Raw genomic sequence first — 8,257 nt, 5'->3', positions numbered from 1 at the left:
CCAACAGTAAAAACACTCTGCAGATGTCAGCCTCCCAGCACCCCACCCCCAGGAGGCAGCAGACACCTGCCAAGGCCCCGGGGCTGGGATCCCTTCCAGGGGCCACTAGAGCCAGGCTGCGGGGCAGGCCCCTGGCTCCCATGCTGCCTGTCAGGAGCTGAAGCCACCGGGACGTCCATGGCTGAAGGACTGCTTCAACAGTGGCACAGAGGCATTCTGAACGCTGATCAGACCAGAGTCTGTCTCAAGGAATTATGGTTTGTGCGGACTCCCAGTTCCAGGCAGATGACTCCTGTTTTGGTCCAGATGCTGTTCCTGGGCCAGTGTTAGGGTTCCAGTCAACTAGGGCTTGGGGGCTTTTCCAGGTCAATGGAGGATGGGAGGGAGGCTGAGGATTCCCTGAGGCCTGGCTGCCCCCTTCCTAGGGCCCCCCCCTGCGCCCCCCCCCCTGCGCCCCCCCCCCCCCCCCCCCCCCCCGCAGTGGCCTGGTGGTCTCCTTGGTTGCCACCTGGTGGACGAAAAGGAGTTGAGCCTCTGAGCTCGCAGCTGGTTGGGAAACTCAGGTCTCTGTGCAGAGATTAGGAACCCTGGGTCCACAGCCTGGGCAGTCCTGCAGCCGGCCTGCCTGTGGGGGGATGCGTGTGTGTGGCCGCTACCACACTGGGAAATGCTTTCTGGCAGTTTCTAGGGGGAAGGTGGTGAGCCAGGAGGGAGACTCAGAGCTGAACCCCTGAACCCCTAGCCCAGCACAGGGCCCCTCTTTCCCTGTGTGGGCCCCCGGCTCCTAGAGCCACCACTTTCCACCCCAGAGGGAGACCACTCGAAGAGGGAGTGAAGAGCAGGGATGATTTAGGGAGAGTGTGCACAGCTGGCCTGGCCGAGGCAGGGGCTTCTCTCTGCCCCATCCCCCACCCGGCCTCAACTGGAACAGGATTCCTCAACCGCGATTTAGGAAAGGACTGTCACCCTGAATATGGTCTCGGGTTAGCCAAATCCGGACACCCAGCTCCCCTCCTCGACACTCCCCCACGTGCACCCTCTCAGGAAAGACCCGAGCCTTCCGTCGTTCACTTGTTACATTTTACAAGGATCCCAAGCTCATTTTTTATGGGCTCTTCTCCACAATTCCTAGGAGACAGGGAGAAAGCAAGGGTAAGGGAACCGAGCGACGGAGAACTGAAAGGGCTTGTCCAAGGTCAGACCCTGCATAGGCCGCGTGTCAGGCGGTAGATTCTTTCCCCTGCATGTGAACAAGTTGGGGGCTGGGGGGAAGGCCGGGCCCCCCCCAGAGGCCATTTTGGAGGGACGTCGGGCGGCGGCCTGCGGCACCGCACCAGCTCCCCGGCGGCCCGGGCCCGGGCTCTGGGTGGGGGTCCCGGGAGGCGGGGAGCTGGGGGTGGGGCGCGCGGCGCCGAGGAGGAAAGAACAAAAGGGAGCCCCGCCCCCTCCCCGGCCGGCCCGCGGCGGCCAATCGTCGCGGCCGCTGCTGACGGCGCCCTCTGACTGGTTGAATGGCGGCCAATCCAGAGCCGGAGCCGCGAGCCCGTGCGGCCCCACGTGGGGCGGTTCGCGCTGCGGTTCGCGGGCCGCGGCGGGTGGGCGGGACGTGTGGCTCGGGGCCGCGCCTCGGGGACGGGACGGCGACCGCGCCCGCGCTTCGCCCCTGGGACCCCCGCCCCGAGGCTCCCCGCGCCGCTCCAGCCATCGCCGAGGTCCCCGAGCGCCCTGTGCTCGCAAAGCACTGTACCATCTTCTGGCTGATTTGCTGTGCGGGGCCGGGGTGGTGGCTGCCCTCGCTGCACACGCGGGGGTGAAGTGACAGCCTCAAAGCCACCCAGCCTGTTAGGGAGGAGGCCGCTGCTCGGCCGCGGGGCCTCCCTTCCCCTGGGGGCCGGGGCGCAGAGCTTCTCCCCCCCACCCCCCGCCCCCCACCCCTGTGCCCCCAGGGGACTGCGCTCGGGACCCGGGAAGGAAGGAGCGTGTCTCCGGGCTAGGCCGGCAGGCTGAAGCAGGTCGGGTGGAGGGAAGAAGACGCGGTCTGCTGTGGGTGGTGGAGGCACCGGGTGGGGTCTGTTCATTCATTAATCGAATCAGCTATTGATGCGTCCTACTACAACGTCCTGGGGATACAAACGGCAGTGGCCCCAGCGGAGGCTAGGGGGCTAGGCGCCCCCTGGTTTCCATTAATTACTCCAAGCTACTCCAAAAGGAACATACAAGCATGTTCTTTGATATGAGTCACTGACATGGTCTTACATTTTTATAGCACCCTCAGACAGGGTATTTGAGTGGAGAGTTGAATAAATGGAAATCCAATGAATTAAAGGACAGATTGTGCAGTACCCAGGGCCAGCAACAAAGGGGAGCTGTTACCACTCCAGACCTGAAGGGCAGGGGTAGTCACAAGAGAGGCACAGCCTGCAGGAGCTGTGCCCTTGGGGAGAGGGACACAGCAACCTGGCAGGGAGAATGGGTATACTACTGACCTTGCTTTCGTCCTGCCTGCTTCTCTTGTCTGCAGGCTCCTCACTGGCTAAATCCAGCCCGAGCGGGGGCAAAGGAGCCCACCGATACTGTGCCTGCTGGATAGCCTCCGGCTACCATGCAGGGCAGCTGGGGCAGTAAGGTGTCCAGTGCCTCTTCTGAGGTGTGAATAAAATCATCTTAGAAATGTTGCTGTTTATGGGCAGTGGCATACAGTGTAAGTGAAACCCATGTGCACCCTATGCAGAGGTAGCCTCCAAATACGTGGGGCAGGGCTCAGCTGAGCCCTTCTCTCCTGCAGAACCATTTGGAGGCTCTCCTGCCAAGACAGCCTGCAAATGATGAGTGCAAGGCAAGGCAAGGCAGTGGATGAACAGTGCTTCTGTCAGTGCAAGTGAGAAATGAAGTCCAGGTGCCTCCTCCTCCAGGAGGCCTTCCTGGATGCTCCGTTTTCATTAAACAGTTGCTGTGGGGGACTGTAAATCCAGTGGTAGGGACTGGCCTTGTTCCTGTCCCCTCTTCATGGTGCCTGTGTCTGCTGGGTGCTCAGTACACACCGGGGGGTGAATGGACCATGCCTTTTGCCTGGCTGAGGCCAAAGACAGGTCTTCCCTCTGCAGTAGGGGCATTTATTCACCCAGAGAGAGGGGGCCTTTCTCTGTCCAGCTGGGGCTCAGCCCCAGGGGACCCTAAGGAGAAAAGAATGTGTTCCAGTTGGGAAGTTCATGGTCCAGTAGCACAGCCACATATAAGTTCAGGATAAGGCAGCCTGAGCCAAGGACCTGGAGAGGTTCAGGAGGGAGAGGACTCCTGGCAGAATGGGGCCAAGGGAAGGAGGTGGTACTTGAGATGGCTTTGAAGGGCAGGTAGGAGGTGGGGCGGAGGAGAAGGGGAAGCAAGGGGCAAGGAGGGAAATCGTGCGGCATCTGGGGAGCCTGATTTTTAATTCATATTTGACAGAGCCACCTGCCTGTCCTCTGAGGCTGGCCCCGCTCAGCGTAAGCCGTGTGCTTCAGCCCACTGCTACGTCCATCTGTTCTTTCGCACGGCTGTGTTGTATTTCACTGTATGGGGGTGCCATGGTTTATTCTCTCGGTCTCCTGCTGACGGACCTGTGGGCTCTCTCCAGTTTAGCAATAGTGCTGCTATGAACAGTCTAGTGCGTGTCTTCTGGGTTTGTGCCTGGCAGTGGGGCTGCTGGGGGCGGGCACGTGTCTGGCGTGGTTACAGATCCCACCAGTCCTTCAAGTGGCAATGCTGATCGCCATTCCCACGGGCAGTGTGGCCGGTTCTGGTGGCCCTGTACCTGTGCCGGCCCTTGGGACTATCTGTCCCTTTCCCTGCCATTTTGGGCTGGGGGGAACACACGCCACCTCTTGATCTTCCTGGTGCCTCCGCGAATAGGAGGCGAGGGGTGTTATCCCCATTTAAAGGACAGAAACTCTGGCCACATCTGCCCATGAGCACTGGAGCTGCTTCTGGAATTCCAATCCCAGTTCTTTCAGAAAATGACATGTGGCTGGTATGGATAGCTGGCCAGCCCTGGGGCATGGAGCTCCAGCAAGAGGTCAGGACTGGTGCAGAACAAAGCAAGCTGGGGAGGGGATTCTGGGCTTTGGGGGAGGGCAAGGCCGGGGTGGTGGTGGGGGGGGAGGCTGTGGTGTCAGCAGGGTCAGCGCCCAACTGGTGGGGCTTTGCTGGGTGCACGTTTGTGCCCAGACCCTGAGCCGGGTGCAGGGACATAATGGTGAACAGACACAGGCAGGGGCCCTGCCCGCACGTTAGTGGCAGTCCAGGGCAGCGGGTAATCAAGGAAATCCACAATAAACACATAATTACAGGCTGCGATGAGTGATCTGCGCTCTGAGAGGCCTGACCCGGCCTGACATGAGGACCGAGAATGAACTGGCCTCAGAGATCACAATGTCCCGGGGACTCTTAAAGGAGGTGTTCCAGCAGAATGGGGATGAGGGTCTGGGAGGAAGTGCAGAGGTGGAGGGGGGAGCCCTCCGAGCCTGGGGCGGGGGGCGGTGGTGGCAGGGACTAAGCCATACCCAAAGTTGGCATTCGTCTCCCCAGGAACTCCAAAATACAGTGACTTAAACGAGGGTGACCTTTCTTTCTCTTTCACGCAAAGCCTCCAGGAAAGCTTTGGAGGCTCCAGGGTCATCGGGAACCTGGGCTCCTTCTGCCCTGTCGCTCCGTTATCCTCAAGTGCGGCTTCCTCCTCGTGGTCCAGTTCGGCTGCCCCAGCCGTTACGCGCATGACAAGCAGCAGGAGGGGAGCAGCGACGAGGAGGAGCACAGCCCCGATACTGAAGGACACTTTCCCCTGCACATGCCGCTGCTGTTCACCCTCATTGGCTAGAACGTGGTCCCAGCGCAGCAACTAGCTGCAAGGGAAGCTAGGGAATGTGATCTTGACCTTGACCCTGGACAGGCAGGGGCCCAGCTACACGTTGGGATTCTGTTACTGAGGGAAAAGGGGAAAACAGGTATCAGGACCAGTCTCTGCCCCCGCCCCGCCCCCAGAACTGGAAACCGGGGGATGCTGCGGAAGGCCAGAAGTGACCAGTGGACAGGCTCCCCATCCTTCCCGGCACATAATGTGCCCTCAGCGCCCAGCAGCGGAGGCCGCGGGGTCACAGAGCATGCTGGAGCCCCCATCGATGCCCTGTCCTGCTGGCATCTCCTTTCATCTCATTTTCAGAGACGAGGAAGCTAGGTCTCAGGGCAGCAAGGGCCCACGGCTGACAGACAGACCAAGAGAAGCAGGCCTGCTGAGAACGTTCCAGAACTTCTGCCCAAGACCATGAGGCCCCCGTCACTCCCTTACCCAGGATGCTTCCTCTCTCCCAGTCCCTTGTTGACCGAGGCTGTCCTTGCCTCCTCTTTAAGCAGGACAGGGGAGGGGCCATAAACCCCTTCATCTTCCCAGAGCATGGGAGGCAGGGCAGCCTGATGGGTGGCCAACCCCTGGATGACCAGTGTGCCCTCAGCGCTGGACAGGAGCCCAGGCAGAGAGGAGAGGACCTGGGAACTGCCCCTCTCAGTCCTGGCATGCTCCCCCCGACCGCCCGGCTCAGCTCTCCGTTCGGGCCCCAGCGCAGCATCCCCCCCCCCCCGCCAGAATGGGCTCTCAGATCTGAGTCATCGATGTTAACTCCCTGCTGTGTTCTCTGTCTTTACACTCACCTGAAAGTTTACAAAGGGGCACACGCTTGTAGAAATAAAAGCAGACATCTCCGGGGAGCAGGAGGTCTAAAGTCAGATCCTGCTCCCCAGGTGCGCCGACGCCTCACCTACAGGCCCCAGAGTTGATTTGGGGCGGCGGCTGCCAGACCATGTCTACACCCATGTAAGTGCCGCACGCACACACAGACGTGGAATGGGCCGTGGACGCGATCAGGCATACTCTGGCCCCTTGCTCCCCTCCCCGGCTGGACGCACAGCGCTGAGCGGGGTCTGCCCAGTCCGGTCGGATTTCTGCTGACGGCCACGTGGGCGCTTCCAGATTTCTGTTGGAAGTCTTGGCCTTGCAGCGCTTGTGCAGTGGCTTTGGGGGGGTGGGTCCCCAGAAATTCACCACCCTTTCTCCCTCATCAGGCCTCCACTGGCTCCACCGGCCACCAGAGCGTGCTTGCAGGACCAGAGCCGTGGGGAGAGGGTGTGCACTGGCAGGAGGGGCTACTGTGCACCTCGGGCTGCTCTGGGAGAAAGGGGCGGCAGGCCGGGCAACCGACCCTCAGGGCTGGGGCACCCAAGCCCCTCCAGTTATGACTGAGGGACTCCCAACACCAAGTTGCTCACCTGAAGTTGCCACCAGAACAGCCAGGGGCAGCCCTGACCTCTGGGTCTCCGAAGCCATCAGAGACGCAGAGTTTCTCTTGTTGCTGGGCTTGGCTTCTCTGCGTGCTGGCCAGGCCACCTGTCCCAGCTTGGTTACCCAGTAGGAACACAGGGTTCTCACTGCATGTCCAGGAAAGGGCTTCCTCCCTGGGCCAGGGGTCAGTGCACTGTGACCGTGCAGGCCTGGGTCCTGAGCTCACCGCTGCGTGGGCGGTGGTTTGTGGCTCTACAGAACCATGTTGATCTGGTGAGGGCAGTTCCTGCAGGAAGCAGGGGCATCTGCTGTGGGAAGGAGTGGCCAGGAGGCCCCACTCTGGCCCCGTAGAAGTCACACATTCTCCCTCCACTCGCACCCATGACTCCGGGGGCCCTGCTTGGCACAGTGCAGCTGTCTGAGGGTCAACAAAAACATTTCCTGGGGCGCCTGGGTGGCTCAGTCGGTTAAGCGTCCGCCTTCGGCTCAGGTCATGATCCCGGGGTCCTGGGATCGAGTCCCGCATCGGGCTCCCTGCTCAGCGGGGGGCCTGCTTCTCCCTCTCCCTCTGCCTGCCGCTACCCCTGCTTGTGCTCTCTCTCTTCTGTCAAATAAACTCTTTAAAAAAAAAAAAAAAACAAAAAAACCGAAACATTTCCTTCCCAAAAGAGGTTGACCTAGAGCACGTGACCGTGGCAGTGGGAGGTGATGAGGACCACAGTCCCCGGGGGCGTGTGCGCCCCTTGAGTTCTGGTGAGATTCTGCCCAGTGTCTGTGGCCTCCAGTAGATGCCAGCAGTACCCACTGCCAACATCTGGGCACCTGCTGGGTGCACCTGCCTATGGGCAGGTGGGCTAGGGAGCACCCAGTTTGACAAACAGCTGGGTTTCAAGGTCAACCCACTGTCCCACAGTAGCAAATAAATATAGGATATCGTGTAAATTAAAATTTTATTATTTATTTATTTATTTGGGAGAGAGAATGAGAGAGAGAGAGCATGAGAGGGGGGAGGGTCAGAGGGAGACCCCAGCAGGAGGAAGGAAGAGGAAAGGAGGAGAGAATAAAATGCATCCAACCCCAGACAAGTCAAGGTGACCTCCTTTCTTCTCCCCGTGGGGTCACAAGCCACTGTTGGTGTTCCTGATCCCTCTGCTGCTGGCCTTCCCTATTGCCCTCGCCTTTAGCTGGTGCCTCGGATGGCTGGGTTCTCTCCCTGGTGGGCTCATCCAACCTTTATTGCTGAGGGGGTCGGAGCCCTTGTGCCTCTTGCCCTCCTGGGATTGCAAAGGTCCCCCCTTAACACATCAGCACGCCACGGAGGAATGTTCCTGAGGTCCCCAGTCCCACCCATGTCTCCCTTCCCACTGCAGACCAGCCTGGTGACCCCACGCCCTCTTTCCCCATTCACTCGGTGTGGCCCCAACTCCCATTTCGTGGGCTGGCCGGGTCCTCCCCTGGATAACACACTGCAGACCAGCCCAGCTCTGAGTCAGGAGAGAAAGCAGAGCCCAAGTTCGCTGGCATAACCTAAGAAGATTTGCCTTTTCCTCCAGCTCCTGCATGTGTCTGGGGCTGAGGGAGAAATAGCCCTTACGTGGGGCTGTGGGTTGCACCCCCTCAGCCCAAGCTGCAGATGCCCGGGTGGGCGTGGCACGGAGATGGTCATAGTCCTTTGCTCAGAAAGGAGTTCCTTTGTTGCAGGGGCTGAGGGGCATGGTTTCCTGGGCAGGTCTAGGGGTTCACAAGGCCCATCAGGATATGTCCTGATGGAAGGGCCCAATGTGATCAGCTTGCTGCTGCACAGCTGCTGGGTCCCCTGAGGCGTGGTATTACAGTTGGGATTTGAGGTCTGTTGTTGTTGCTGACACTTGGGTATTTGTCAGTGGGGATCTAGGTCAGCTACTGGGAAGAAAGTTTCATGGTGGTGTCCTTGTGCACATCCTTCCTGCC

The sequence above is a fragment of the Zalophus californianus genome, chromosome 16 (assembly GCF_009762305.2).
Source record: "Zalophus californianus isolate mZalCal1 chromosome 16, mZalCal1.pri.v2, whole genome shotgun sequence".
NCBI lineage: Eukaryota > Metazoa > Chordata > Mammalia > Carnivora > Otariidae > Zalophus > Zalophus californianus.
This window is presented reverse-complemented; position numbering follows the sequence as displayed.